Source organism: Crassostrea angulata, chromosome 2 (assembly GCF_025612915.1).
Source record: "Crassostrea angulata isolate pt1a10 chromosome 2, ASM2561291v2, whole genome shotgun sequence".
NCBI lineage: Eukaryota > Metazoa > Mollusca > Bivalvia > Ostreida > Ostreidae > Magallana > Magallana angulata.
The window spans coordinates 60,953,999-60,968,122 of NC_069112.1; the positions used below are offsets into that span (position 1 = coordinate 60,953,999).

General features: G+C 36.1%; 1 pseudogene; it reads left to right on the top strand.

The window, feature by feature from the left end:
- Positions 1–6,701: 6,701 nt before the first annotated feature.
- Positions 6,702–8,150, top strand: LOC128174611 (uncharacterized; annotated as a pseudogene).
- The last annotated feature ends 5,974 nt before the right edge of the window (positions 8,151–14,124 follow it).

The following is a 14,124-nucleotide window of genomic DNA, read 5'->3' on the forward strand; positions in this document are numbered from 1 at the left end:
CAGCTGCCGTCTTTAGGAATGTTTCCAACAGGAACTAAATCGCGTTCAAGCGCATTTCGAACCAAGTCGTCATGGGCTGTATCGGTTATCGAAAGGCTCGGTCCTTTAAGTTGGTTAACTAAGTTTTCGGACAGATAGAAATCCGATATATGAGGGAAATTATGAGACGGCAGCGAACACGAAATTTTGCTTTTGCGGCAACAAAATTTACTGAGTTTGTGTTTGCAGTTGGGGTCCGATTTTCGTGAGCATTCATCGCTGGTACATTCGCACATGGGATTAAATCTTAATCGATGACGTTTTTGCCTTTTTAACAATTCTTCGGAACGCGAAATCGCAGCTATATTTTGAACGTTTATCCAACGCGAAACCCCACTAGAAAACTTGATTTTATACGAGAACGCGTTGTGTTTAGTAGCGATTACTTTCCCTCTTTCGAAACGGGGCTTAGCTTTATAATTTTTGTGCGTTCGAGATTTTACATACACGTCGTCGCCCACGCTATACACACTAACTTGATGTTTTTTGAAATGGTGTTTTATCATAATTTTTTCGCGTTTATTCGATGCCAATAAGGCTGCGTTGCGGACAGCTGATTGCCTTTTTAGCTGACTAGAAACGTGATTCGGAACGCTCGGCCCAAGTCGAGTAGATTTACGCACGCGATTAGATTCCCGGCCGTGATACACGTAAAATGGCGACGCCTTTAATGAAGAGTGATACTCTTCATTGCGTAACATCGCGTATTTTGGTAAATCCCGAACCCAATTCGAATCGATTGTTTTAAGTAAGTCGTACTTAATCTTTGATTTCCACGATTTATGCGACGATTCGATTTTACCTTGACTTTGTGGATAATACGGTCGGCTATTGATAATTTGACAACCCAATACCTCGGCCAATTGGGTAACTGTTCCATGAAATTCTCGACCATTATCGCATTGAATAATTTTTGGCGGTCCTTCGCTTTGATAAATGGACTCGAGCGCGTCTGCAACCTCGGTGCTTTCTTTCGAGCGGAGGGGGCGAAGCCATATGTAACGACTGAACACGTCTATAACCGACAAAATATACCTGTACTCTTGACCGTCATAAAATTCGGTGTATCGCGACATATCAACTAAGTCGATTTGGTGGCGTTCTTGTATCGAACTCGCACGAATAGGTTTCAAAGGGGCTACATTGTCGAATATTGGATTGACGGACTGCTTTTCGGGTAGAGATTTCAGAGACGTCTGAACGGTCCTATGTGTTACGCCGCTGAATACAGATTTAAGACGATGCCGAATTTTTTTGGAACCCGCGCCTTTGCTTTCCTCGAACGCTTGTTTTGTCGCGAAACCGATTTCGCTCGACCTCAAGACCATTTTACCGTCAACCATTAAGCGATTTTCCTCCGTCCCGATCAATGGGTTGTGGCATTTGGCGACCGTCAATGGATAGTGCTTTTTCCAGCGACGAATCATCCTTGCAGCGTTTTTCTCTTCAAGGGTGGCCTTCCTTTCGTTGATGGTCCTTGTTCCTGATATAATGTCTGTGAAAAGTACTATATAAATATTTTAAAATTGCATTATATCAATAAAATTACTGAGTGTAAAGTCAGTAGAAAAGTATTTAACATAAATAATCTACTATTTGATGATTTATTAGGAACTTTATCATCTTTTTAACGATTTTAATACTAAATGCAACTGAGTTGATCTGCGTAACGCCAGAGACGTAAACAACCCCTAACGCGGGGGAGTCGACAAAAATTAGAGGGGGAGTCGATTCCAACGCATGGGGGAGTCGATTTTCTTCCCTTCGGAGACGGAAGGAATTTAGGTCACGCAGTTTGTAGGTATTTATAAGAAGTATTTCCAAAAAATATATACCGCACGGTAGACAGCGATAATCAAACTTTGTGTCGGTTATTGGTCCGAGTGCTTGGGCGTCTAGTAGTCTCAAACACTTCGAATCGACCCCCTCCCCCTACTTTTTGTCGACTCCCCCGCGTTAGGGGTTGTTTACGGTGTAAAATTTAATACTGGTATTTATGTCTCTGGTAAAACTAGCTCAAATATTTACAATGGCAATATGTTTTAAGATTTTCTTGACACGCAGATAAAGCCTGTTTGCGTTAACCAAATTAATGATATGATGAAACTAAAATCGAAACAAGTTTTGACAACGTACAAAATAAATAAATCGTAACATATAAAACATAGATATCGTGCCTGATTATAGCTGCAGGACTGAAGCTCCCGGTCTGAAAAAATTCGGATGGAGGACCTGGGAGGCACAGGACCACCCATTGAAAAAAATTGTATATTTATTGCGCAGAAAGACGTGCGCTGTTTTCGACTAATGTATCTTATTTATACGCAAATTCTGTGAAAACAATTAGTACCATTAAATTATTCATGCAATTTACTACTGATATCTCTGATGTCTCTTCACTTGCCTCGGATAGTCTTTAAACACCATCACCAGTCCCGTAAATTCATGTGGTGCATTTTGTTTACATGTAAAAATGGCGACTCTCGATCTCGATGTAAATTCAACATACTTGATTTTCCGAGGTCGGTAGCGTGTTTCGGAGAAGGTCTGATATCCGAATTTTTTCAGACCCGGAGCTACAGACCTGCAGCTAGCCTAATTATTTCATGACATATACAAATTACATTACCAATTATGTGAAATTTAAAAAAAAAGGTGTAAAGTTTAAATATATCTTTTAAAGAAAAGAGGTCGCACTGTTTGATTAGGATTTTTTATCAAACAGATGCAAATTAACGAAAAACAAATCTGACTTTTAACCCCGAGCTTTTAACGATAAGGTAAAAGTTTTATAGATTTTATGTACGGTGCCCCTTATTGCCGAGAGAGATGCTGCGAACGTTAACTTAACCGCCTATGGAAATTGTATTAGTGTGATTATACCCATATAACTGTGTTTGCAGTAATTAGGAAGCGAACCAATGTAATGTTTTAGTCACGATGCAGAATATTTACAGTTCCTAAAACGTTTCACTTTCCCACTTGAACGGTGAGTGAACGGTGAGCGCACTCAGAGCGAACGGTGAGCGCACGCTTACCGGAATTTGGTGTAGGCTAAAGAACGGTGAAGTATCAAGCACGTAGCATCGGAGGGGGGGGGGGGGGGGGGGGGCAGGGGGGCCTGCCCCCCCCCCCCCCCACTTTTTATCGCAGAAACAATTTTTTTAAAATTTCTATATAAGAAATTGAATTATCATGGAGTTGCCCCCCCCCCCCCCCCCACACACTTTTTTGGGAGCATGTATTAAAATAATATGAAAATAAGGAAATTATGATGGATTAGAAGTTATATACGACGTCAGCAAATAATATCTGTCCTATCCTATCTAATGACATATATGCTTAGGAATAAGAGGTAAACAAAACGAAATTGAAGACAATAATAGATTTAGCAACGAATTACCGAATAATGTGATTATAAAAATGTCTAATAAATACCTAAATCGAAAATCTTTAGTACAAGGTACATATAAGGTTCATAATTTGTGTCTGCTTTATACTTTTCTTATGGAGAAACATTAGAAGTTCCTACTTTGCATAAAGATTGCTCATGACCTGAGGGTATGTCATGAGCTCGACCCAGGGTCAGTTGTGTAAGTTCAAGGTCATTGTTTAAAAAAATGCATCATTCCTGTCTAGGCCATATTTTGCAATGGAAAAGACCTGCGCATCAAAAATATCAAATCGCGGATGTACACAGTTACGTTAACAAACAAATAAGTGATTACATTTTTGTTTTCATTATATATACATGTATGTATTATAACAAATAAAGCAGATAAAGAACCTTTGTTTATTGTTAAAACAAACATTTACTTCAATTTTTTTTCTAATTGTAAATCATTTGAGTTGATCTGTAATCGGCTCATTCGCTCGACGATTAAAGTAATCATGATTTGGGAAATTATTATTTTTTTATGAATCACTTTAAAACATCGCATTTATCGATAAATCGTTTCGATGTGTCGTGCATAGATTTTCTTGAAAGTTTTGTTGATAAATACCAATTATATAAATAATGCTTGTTTAGGAGGGTGACAGTTGAAATTACTACCCCGAGAAAACCATTGTAACTACGAGAAAACGTAACTGCTTTTATTATTATTTTTTTATTCGCATTTTATTTATCAAACGCATATTAAGTACTTTTTTTATATAGGAATGACGTAATAAACATGCAGCGATAATGATTCTTGTAGTCATAAAAAGCAACAACAAAAAACGGACCTGCTCAAGAAAGTGTACTTTAAATTCACTTGATTAAATACTGATAAAAATGATGTTTTATGTGTATTATAAGTTTTCTTGCACCTTTACTCACGTGTTCTTTTCTAAATTTCTTGTGACTCGGAAAGACCGATTCTTTCATTTTGGAGTTTCGAATGAAAATGAATGAAAAAGGAGCGAACGATAAATGAATGCTGAACGCACAATTAGCGTTTTGTGAACGGTGAGCGCGAACGAAGCGAAGCGGGGAGTGCAATTAAACAAACGATGAGCGCATGGAAAATATGGGAAAGTCGAAGTATCAGGGATGTTTCAATTCAATGATTTGTCGGGGTAATATGACGAAAAAAATTTATTAATTTATACGATTTCAAGCGTATTATATACGTACTAATTGTAAAACTTATGCAGAATCTTTTCGTAATGGAAGGACTTGATTTGTCAAATTGGCATACGCCTAATGAGCTGGTTGAAATATTAAACAATTTTTTATATTTTATTTCTATCTATGTCGGAATTCTAGCAAAGCCGATTAAGAAAGGTGTCTTTTGGGTTGTTATATTTACACCAACAGCTGTGACAGTAATACGTTCATCCATTTTTGTTTTACATCGGTTTACTTCGTTTACCACAGTAACTACAGTTTAAAGTTGGTTATATCGCTCCTGCGAATGTGTTTGAAATGTTTTCTTTATCGTTGCTAAGTATGTAATAAATCCAGAGGTGTGAGTCTTATTTTTAATGCTTACGTGTATTTAAATAGAACACTTTAGCATACAAAAGTCATTACCTTGTTCTAGTCCTATTAATAGTGCTTTGTGTATACATATTTTACACTGTACAATTTTTTAAGGTCTCGTTTTTATATTAATAATATTATCCTTATTGCTGTAATACATTTTAATTAATTTCCTATGAAATCAACATTTAGGTGTTTAAAAGTATATTCACAATTCTGTGTAAAAAATGTAGGTAAACTAAATTTCTGTAATATTTTTTTGAAAAGAGTGAATTTTTGTAAAGTTAAAAATAACATGTAGGTCTATGGATAATTATCTATTTTAGATTTTTTTTTAATTAATAATGTATAAAGACTTATTTTTTATTAACCAAAAAAATATACATGTAACATGTTAGGATCTTATTTTTACAATTTGTAGTTTACAAAAACAATTTTACCAAAATTTATAAAACTATATACAAAATATTTGGTGTAATTTTATATTATGTAATTAATTTTTAAAGATATCATTTTACTGTTATTGTAGTATAATATCATATGTATAGTCTTATTTTATTTATACGATGCATGGTCATCCTTTAATAAATTTGGTAAAAAACAATCTTTTTTTCTATTGTTCTATGGAGAAGGGAAAGATAATTTGAAAAGCCAGGCTGTGGAGTTATCGTTCTTTTTGCAGTGATAAAAAGGGAGAAAAAAAAAACAACAGACAATAATGGCTTTAAGAAAAAAGAAATAAGTATTTGAAAAGCAGAAAAAAAAATCAGAATATTTTCATCTTTTTTTTATACAGATGTCAGATTTCCTATGCAAGTACTGCGGTTTGATATTTAAAAATCACCTTGAAGGTCAAATGCATGAAGATGGACATAACCGTCCAATGCTATCGAATACTGATGATGATGACTCGGTAATGATATATAATTGTTATCAGTAACTAATTTTAATTACATAATCATACATTTTTACTCAGTTTAGAATATTAATAGTAAAAATCAACGATTTCATCTTACTATGAATTACGGATATATCACATCCTTAAACGTTTTCAATTTTAAAATTAAAATCGAGTTATTGTTTACGGGTTAATCAAGAAAGACGAAGTAAGTAGTAAAATCAACAGGGGCTTGGTTGTTGGATAGTGAAGTTCTTAATTATTTGTTCCCGAAGAAAAAATTGATTAAAATTGGTAATCTTATGTGTATTTCTGTGTATTGCAATAAATAAATTCACTGAAACCCCCCGTTTCAGTCATGTTAAAAAAGTGTATTCAATGTTAATTAAAAAAAAGTAAAGGGACGACACTCGCCATCTTGGATTTATAGGGGTCCTCGTGTCAAGCTATGTTTTAAACAAGTTCTTCCGTTTCTCCAACTATTTCTGACGAGATCTAGGTTGTAAAATGTTAAAATTGCTTATTCCTATCGTCTGACTACATCTGTACGCTGCATAATAAACACATCGTTCCGAAATGTACTAGATACTCGCCAAACTTATCGAAAGCATGGGAAGTTTACTTTTTAGTGACGTAAAAATCGTTGGAGAAACGGAGGAATTTGTTTAAAACATAGCTTGAAACGAGGACCCCTAGTCTCGCTTACCTCAGACTCTCGCTCTCGAGACTTGCCTCGTGCCAGAGTCTGGTCCGATTCCTATTCTAATTTTGTAACCAGTAGAGGTCGCTTTCGTCAAAATGGCGACCCCCATGATGAAACACGACCGCATTTTTTTATGAACAAAGATATGTGTGTTTACTGTTCTGTAAGATCTAAACAACGATATTATATTGTGAAGGCAGACAATACAAAAGGTCCCGCATTTGATTTAACGGAGCAGTTTTTTTCAAAAAAGCATCTGCTTCAATGAAAACTATGGACATTTTGCGTGTATATCGTGTTACAAGATGCTGCAGAGAATACGTGACATGGACTGCAGACGCAGAGATTTATATAACAAACTTATGTCAACATCTCAGAGATACAAAGAAATAACTGTGTCAAAACGTGCTTATGTTGGGAACCAAACGCCTTTGACGAAGTTTCCAGATAATAAAGCCACCCCATCACCATCATCACGATCACGGGATATTGACATACAGTGTGTCAGCAGAGGTAAGATACATTTATATTACGTGTGAATGAACATATTTTGTTCAGACATATGATATGTTTTACGGTGTGACCTTTGGGGCGAGCACATCATTTGATTAAGTTTGTAAATTTATATGTACATGACGTATCATAATTCAATATGAAAAACTAATTAAGAAACGAGTATGTTTTTACAAATAGATGCAAAAAAAATAATGAATTTGAATACAAAATAAACAAATTTTCTATTCGCACATGCCTTGCTAGTAACAGAGTAAAGCTCGCTTCGCGCCAGGTATTCAAGCTAAAACTGTATAGAAGTTTTGTAACAAAAACAAATACAATTCACCCCCCCCCCCCCCCCCCCCAAGTGAGACCAGCAATGTTGTTGAATAAAAATCCCCTTTTTTCAGGTTTTCTCACCAAAATACACAAACCACCAAGTACAGTTAAGCCACCACAAGATCATTGGTTCATTCTCCTTCTATTAAGAAAGATGCATTTGTTCTTGCTGTTCCCCTTTCACCATTAAAAAGCAAACATAATGAAAACAAAAACCGTACAAAATGCATTGCAAAAAAAAACTGAAACATTTTGTGACCTTTCGTTCCTCAAAACTTGCTGAGCATCTGCTTCCAGTCACAAAAGCATTAGCCAATGGTAGTGTCAAAAAAGCAGTTACATTGCTATTGAATTCTTCCGATACAAAAATAAAAGAAAATGCCACAAAAGCAATTCAATATATATTAGACAGAGAATGTTATAGTTTTTCTGATCGTGACATGAACATACAACTTCAAAAAACAGCTTCGAGTGAATTGGAACACTTTGACTTACAGAAAATTCAACGAGATTTTGAAACCCATGCACCTCTATTGTGGGCTTGTGCATCTCAAGCTGCAACATCAACGCACCGCAAAACATTTAATTCTGTCAAAGTTTGTGCAGCTCTCTGTGTACTGTTTCAAGGGAGGTCAAGAATTCTTAATTCTCTTCAACATGTTGTAGCCATAGCCATATATTTGCATACGTACTGTCTTTTCCCACTATAACCCTCCACGGAGCAGTTGCACTTATAATTCCATAATTGCAATTGCTCATCCTGTATGTGCAGTTACCCCCAAAGTTTCCAGATTGTGATTACACAACAATACATTGAAGCCTTTATACATAATGGATATTTTTAATAACAAAATAATGTAGTGTTCATATAAATCATCTAAAATATTAAATGCAATACAATCAATTTTACTATTTTTTTACTTATTTTTATTTAATTACGAATGGTTTTTATTATTCTATAATAAAAATATATCCATACTAAAGTGTTCGAATTTTAACCGGGTTTTCCAACGGAAAAATCCGGTTATTAAAATGGTGAAAATGGCGGGCGGGCGGGCGGCTGCCAAAGGGGTACCCTCATTGTACGGATAACTCCTCCTACAGTTTTAAGATGGAAGTTGTTCTTTTGCAGATCAATTGTACATATATCAGAGGTGTGCATATTGCTAGGATTTTGATTTCCAATAATTAATGAAAACAATACCAGCTTTTGAACTTAGTCATTTTTGGCAAAATATTGCATATAGGGTACCCTCATTGTACGGATAACTTCTCCTACAGTTTTCAAGATAAGAAGTTGTTCTTTTGCAGATCAATTGTACATATATCAGAGGTGTGCATATTGCTAGGATTTTGATTTCCAATAATTCATCAAGAAAATACTAGCTTTTTAACTTGTTCATTTTTCGGCAAAATGTTGCATATAGGGTACTCCATTTCACTGGATACGGGTTGACATGGATTATGGATACAGTTCATATAAAAGAAAACCCGGTTTGCTGTCACATTGACAGCGTTTCACTTGTTTTTATTTATTTGTACAAAATTTAATGTACAAGGAAAGATAACTCTTTCTAAAGGGAAAGATAACTCTTCCTAAATCGGAAAGCGTAGTAATATTTCAAACTTGCACTACTTTTAGGGGAAATCCGCAATCTATTTTTGTTTCATTGCCATCGTAGGCAATACACATAAGAAATAAACACTTTTAAAACATGTAGACAGTTTATTTTATTGAATTAGTTAAATAAATAAACAAAATATTTCATGATTATCTTTGTTAAATATTAAATAGTCCTGTAAATATAGTACAATATCCGGGTCTCTGACTCTTTGATCGTCTGCTTTGATCGTGCCGCTATGGAATACACGAGCTGAGAGGGAATTTGGAAACTTTCAAATGAATCCTAACGAAGAGGTTCCAACTGAAATTTCTAACAGTGATGAGGAACTTTTAAATAGCGTTGACCCAACCATTCCTGAATTGAAGAAAATGGAAAAAGAAGTTAAAAAACCTGCATATCCTGAATTACCCATCCAGAAACCCCTGTGGAAGACATAAAGAACAAAAGATTCAAAAATGTAACAGAGGAGCAAGTAAAAAATTATCACGACTCTCATCAGTCATCCTCAACAAAGAAAAACACAGTGTGGGGAATGTAAATTTTTCAAGGTAATAATTTACATCTTTTGAAAAGCAGATTGGATAAATAAATAAATAAATATTGCGTGAGTGAATGAATGAAAATAAATAAATAAATAATGAGTGACTGAATGAATGGAAATAAATAAATAATGAGTGACTGAATGAATGGAAATAAATAAACGAATAGATTATACACCAAAAAAAATCAAATCTTACTTTGAAAAATTAGAAATAATAGAAATCATTAAGGTTAAGAAATTCTAAGGTTTTTTTCCTCACTTGTTAGATTGGAACATGGAAACATATGGGGAATACCTAGACACACATATAGTGTCAGCTTGGAGAAATCTTGATGAAATTTTATTGTGAAGCGGTTCCTCAAAAGAAAGCAGGTGGAAATGCCTCCACTGATGTATATCATAAAAATTCTCTAATTAATATAAGAGGAGCTATAAACCGCCATCTTCAAGATATCAATAGAAATATTGATATAGTGAGGGACAAAGAATTTAAAATGGCTAATCGAGCACTTGATGGTTTGTTGAAAGAAAGAATGAGGTCCGGAACTTCCCTCCCCACAAATCACAAAGAAATCATAGAACCAGCTGACCTTCAAAAATTTTTCACTTACTTGAAAAAGGGCTCCTCTTCTCCAGTCATTCTGAGACACGCTGTTTGGTTCCTAACATCAATTCATTTCTTGTAAAGGGGGCTGGAATTGCACCACCAACTCAACTTAAAGTTTTTTGAATTTAAAAATGATGAAAATGGCGAATACATAACTTTATCACACGACACACAGCAGAAAAATTTCCAAGGTGGAATCAGAAGTGCAGAAGCACCATCCGACAAGAGGATGTATGCTGATGATACAGAATGTTGTCCGGTTAAAATGTTAAAACTATTATTAGAAAAGACCCCTCTAATGCCACATCACTGTTCAACCAGTATGATAAAGCTGCCCTGGCCATTTCAGAAAGAGCTGTTTGGTTCACATCCAAGCCATTATCCAAACGCACCTTTCAGAATTTTTTACCCGAAATTTGCTAAAATGCTGGTGTTGAAAAGAGGTACACGCCACACTGCATCTGCGCCACAACTATTCAACATCTTAATGACTCGGGATGGGAAGCACGTCATATTATGTTTTTATCAGGCCACAGAAATCCACTGCAAAGATGTGCTTAATTTCTCAAATAACTGACATGCTGAACTAGCCCCCATAGGTAAACATTTGTCGAAGTAATACTGATTGTTCCACACAAAACCCAAGAAGTGATAATCTAAGGGGTGAATTGGAATGTTTCTGTACCCATCTTCAATATCTAGCTTGGCCATTAGTGCTCCTACCCCAAATTTCTTAATTAGCTGGATCACATTTTCAATAGATTCATACTGGACAACTGCCTTATCTCGAGGAATGTGTTCATTAACTGAGTTACCTTCTGGAAACGATAGATCATGGATTATTCTAAATTCTCGCTGTGACTTTTTTGAACAAGCCCCAATGGAGAGCAGATAAAGTTATCAAAGGGTTTAGAAGTATAAGGACCAGAAATGCGATGGAGACCTAATTCTTTGTCTAACTTTTTTCTGACCACCATCGGACTTTTTCTTACCGATGAATGATTTTTCTTAGCAGAATTAGACTGAAATTCAGAGCACCCAAGCCTAAATCCAAATTTGAAACCATCAACCAGAAATGTTACCAAACTTTTGTCATAACCTTGCAATTCCTGAAGCAAAACATCATGCTTTATTGTTGTTGGAACTGAAAATCTTGGAGTTTGCCTTGTTTCTATCTGACTTGTCCCGGTTGCAGTTGATTTTGGGGTGCTGGCCATTGCATAGCTGGCACATGTGCTTGAAATTGCATGGTGAGTTTTTGCACTTTTTACCATTGTTGTAGCTAAAGCAAAAAAGTCGTGGTGATCTTGCACTATACTGGGTGTATGACGAGGGACGAAAGGAATGAGTGAGAGTGGAAGCTTTGACCATGTACTCTGTGATGGGGACTTGCCAAGGTACCTTATGTGACTGACGCAGCTTACGGAAGTTCTCGTCGTAATATCTCCAGGCATTGTCACCATTGGAGCTCCCGATTTCCCTAACTGTGAAGCAGTATTTTAGCAGATTGGCAGATTCTTGGGGCAACTTTTCTGTGTATATGGACATGAATATTAGAAAGGCTGAAGTCCATTGATGTAAAGACATAATTGACTGTTTGAAGGGCTGAGAATTAAATTGAATTGAATTAGTCTCTATTTTGATCGATAAATCTTCTTGTTTGAAATTTGGTAGCAAACATTTAAGATCAATGAATTGATCATTCCAAATTTTGTTTTTGACACGAACCGGAACAGTTGACCCAAGAGGTATGCCATCTGCAACTGTGAATGGGACAAGATGAGGAGAGTAAGTGTTAGAACCTATATCTGCCACCGACTCACCTGAAAATAGCTGTTGAAGGTTGTTGAGTAGATTAGCATTATTCAAATCAATAGAACTATCTATTGCTACTCGATGAAGCCTGCAGTTGTGTATCAGCAATAGGGGGGTTGTTTGTAGACGGCATTGCTTGCTGTTGTTGCCTGAGGATGGCTGCTGCCAAATGGTCATAGTCGATGAGTGGGTTGCTGGCACTGCTTACTGGTTGTGTGGTTGGATTCAAATCTGTATTGATTTGGCTGACAGGTTGTATGGACATACTCGGATCTGCAATGGTCTGACTACTGGCAATTGTCGAAGCATGACGAGAGGATCTCTTTGATGTCTTTGCTGGTGGAGTGGGTTTAGGAGCTGAGGATTTTCTTTTCTTTGGTGGCATTATGTTCTACAATAAGTGAATAGATGGTGTATTGACAAGACAATAAGCAACCCAGAATTTTATTATACATAGAGTGCAAGGTGCAAGAAGCCCAACTCTATATCTCATAATTAATCTGTTCTTGCCAATTTTTAACCAGCCATTGTCAGTAATATTTAACACGAAAATTATAAGTCATACAAGAAAGACATGGCAGGCAATATTGGCTCAATAATTATATTTGTCATACTTCCTGACTCCCCAAAACAACCCGGAAGGCTAATTTATGTATAAACCTGTTGCCATACAAGGTAAGATCATAATTCCAGATCAAGCACATATGCAAGATCATAAAATTCTTCAGGCAACCATATTAAATAAATAAACAGACTTCCCGACTCCCAGCACAGAGACAAGGACTCAAGAAGTTTAAATAAATTAACTCGCTGCCGCACAAAATATGATCATAATTCAAGATCAAGCACAGATGCAAGATCATCAACATTCTATAGGCAACTATTTTAAATAAATAAACAGACTTCCCGACATGTTCTAAGGAGTCTTGCCTCACACTGTGCAACATGTAAAATTAATGATGCTCAGACAACATGACTTGATTGACCCATGTAAATAACATACATGGCATGACTTAATGTGCCATAATTATACACTAATTGTCAATGGGCCATTATAAATGCATTTCCATACTTAATAATTTGAAATAAACTAACCCAGTTGGCATCTAATATTGATACAATAATACTTATCTAGGAGAATGCACAATAACCGCATTCCTTATGCTTCTCCAATATTTTTTCATTGGCGAGGGGGGATCCCCGGGCTTCAGGCTTCTCAGCGGAGGGTTGGCGTAGTGCACGCCATCTCTGCTTAAGTGGGACATATCTAACCAAAATCCCCTGTGTCTCCAGTAGAAGATGTTGCTCAATGTCTGTGTTTTTTTGTGTTAGGAGATCATTAACTTCCGTCACACTCTCGTTGTATCCCGGGGGATTCGCAGAAGGATCCCTTCGCAGAAGCTGACCGATGATCACCACTCTTGTCCCGAGGCCGTATATCAGGTACTCGGCGAAGGAAACAATGTTGGTTACAATTTGCTTATTTGGTATAAAACCAATGTCATTGCCACCTATTTGTATAAAAAACATATGAGGAGTCTCTGTAACGTCCCTTATCATTCGATGCAGGTCGTATGTTCGTAAACCTCCTTTGGCACAAACCGAGATATTATACTGGTCATTGTCTAGATTTAGGTTTTGCAAATTCGGGTTAACGGTCATAAATTCTGCCAGCCTTCTGATGTATGAGTGTCCGAGGAGACAGACGTGTGTTGTTGTTGATTCGGGATCCACCCCTGCCATGTTAGTTGAAGATATCAGTAGACTTACTTTCTTATTTCACTGCATGCGTTAATTTTGCACCTCGTATTGAAAAAATTTAATTAGAGCGGCAAAGGTTTTAGATTTCGAGAGTTCGATCCCGATCAAAATGAACTTGAAGATAATACAAACAATACCCAGAAATCGGAAGATTTGAAAAATTAAATAGCTAATTAGCGAAGAAAGTTTGTATATAAAACATTTTATGGAACATAAAATTTTATTTCTAATAAGATAGCCTAACTGAAACATGCATGCTTCGATTGAATGATTTTGTTTAGTCAGGCAAGCTTTTTGGAAAGCTATTACTTGTTTAACTTTTACCACAAGAGGGC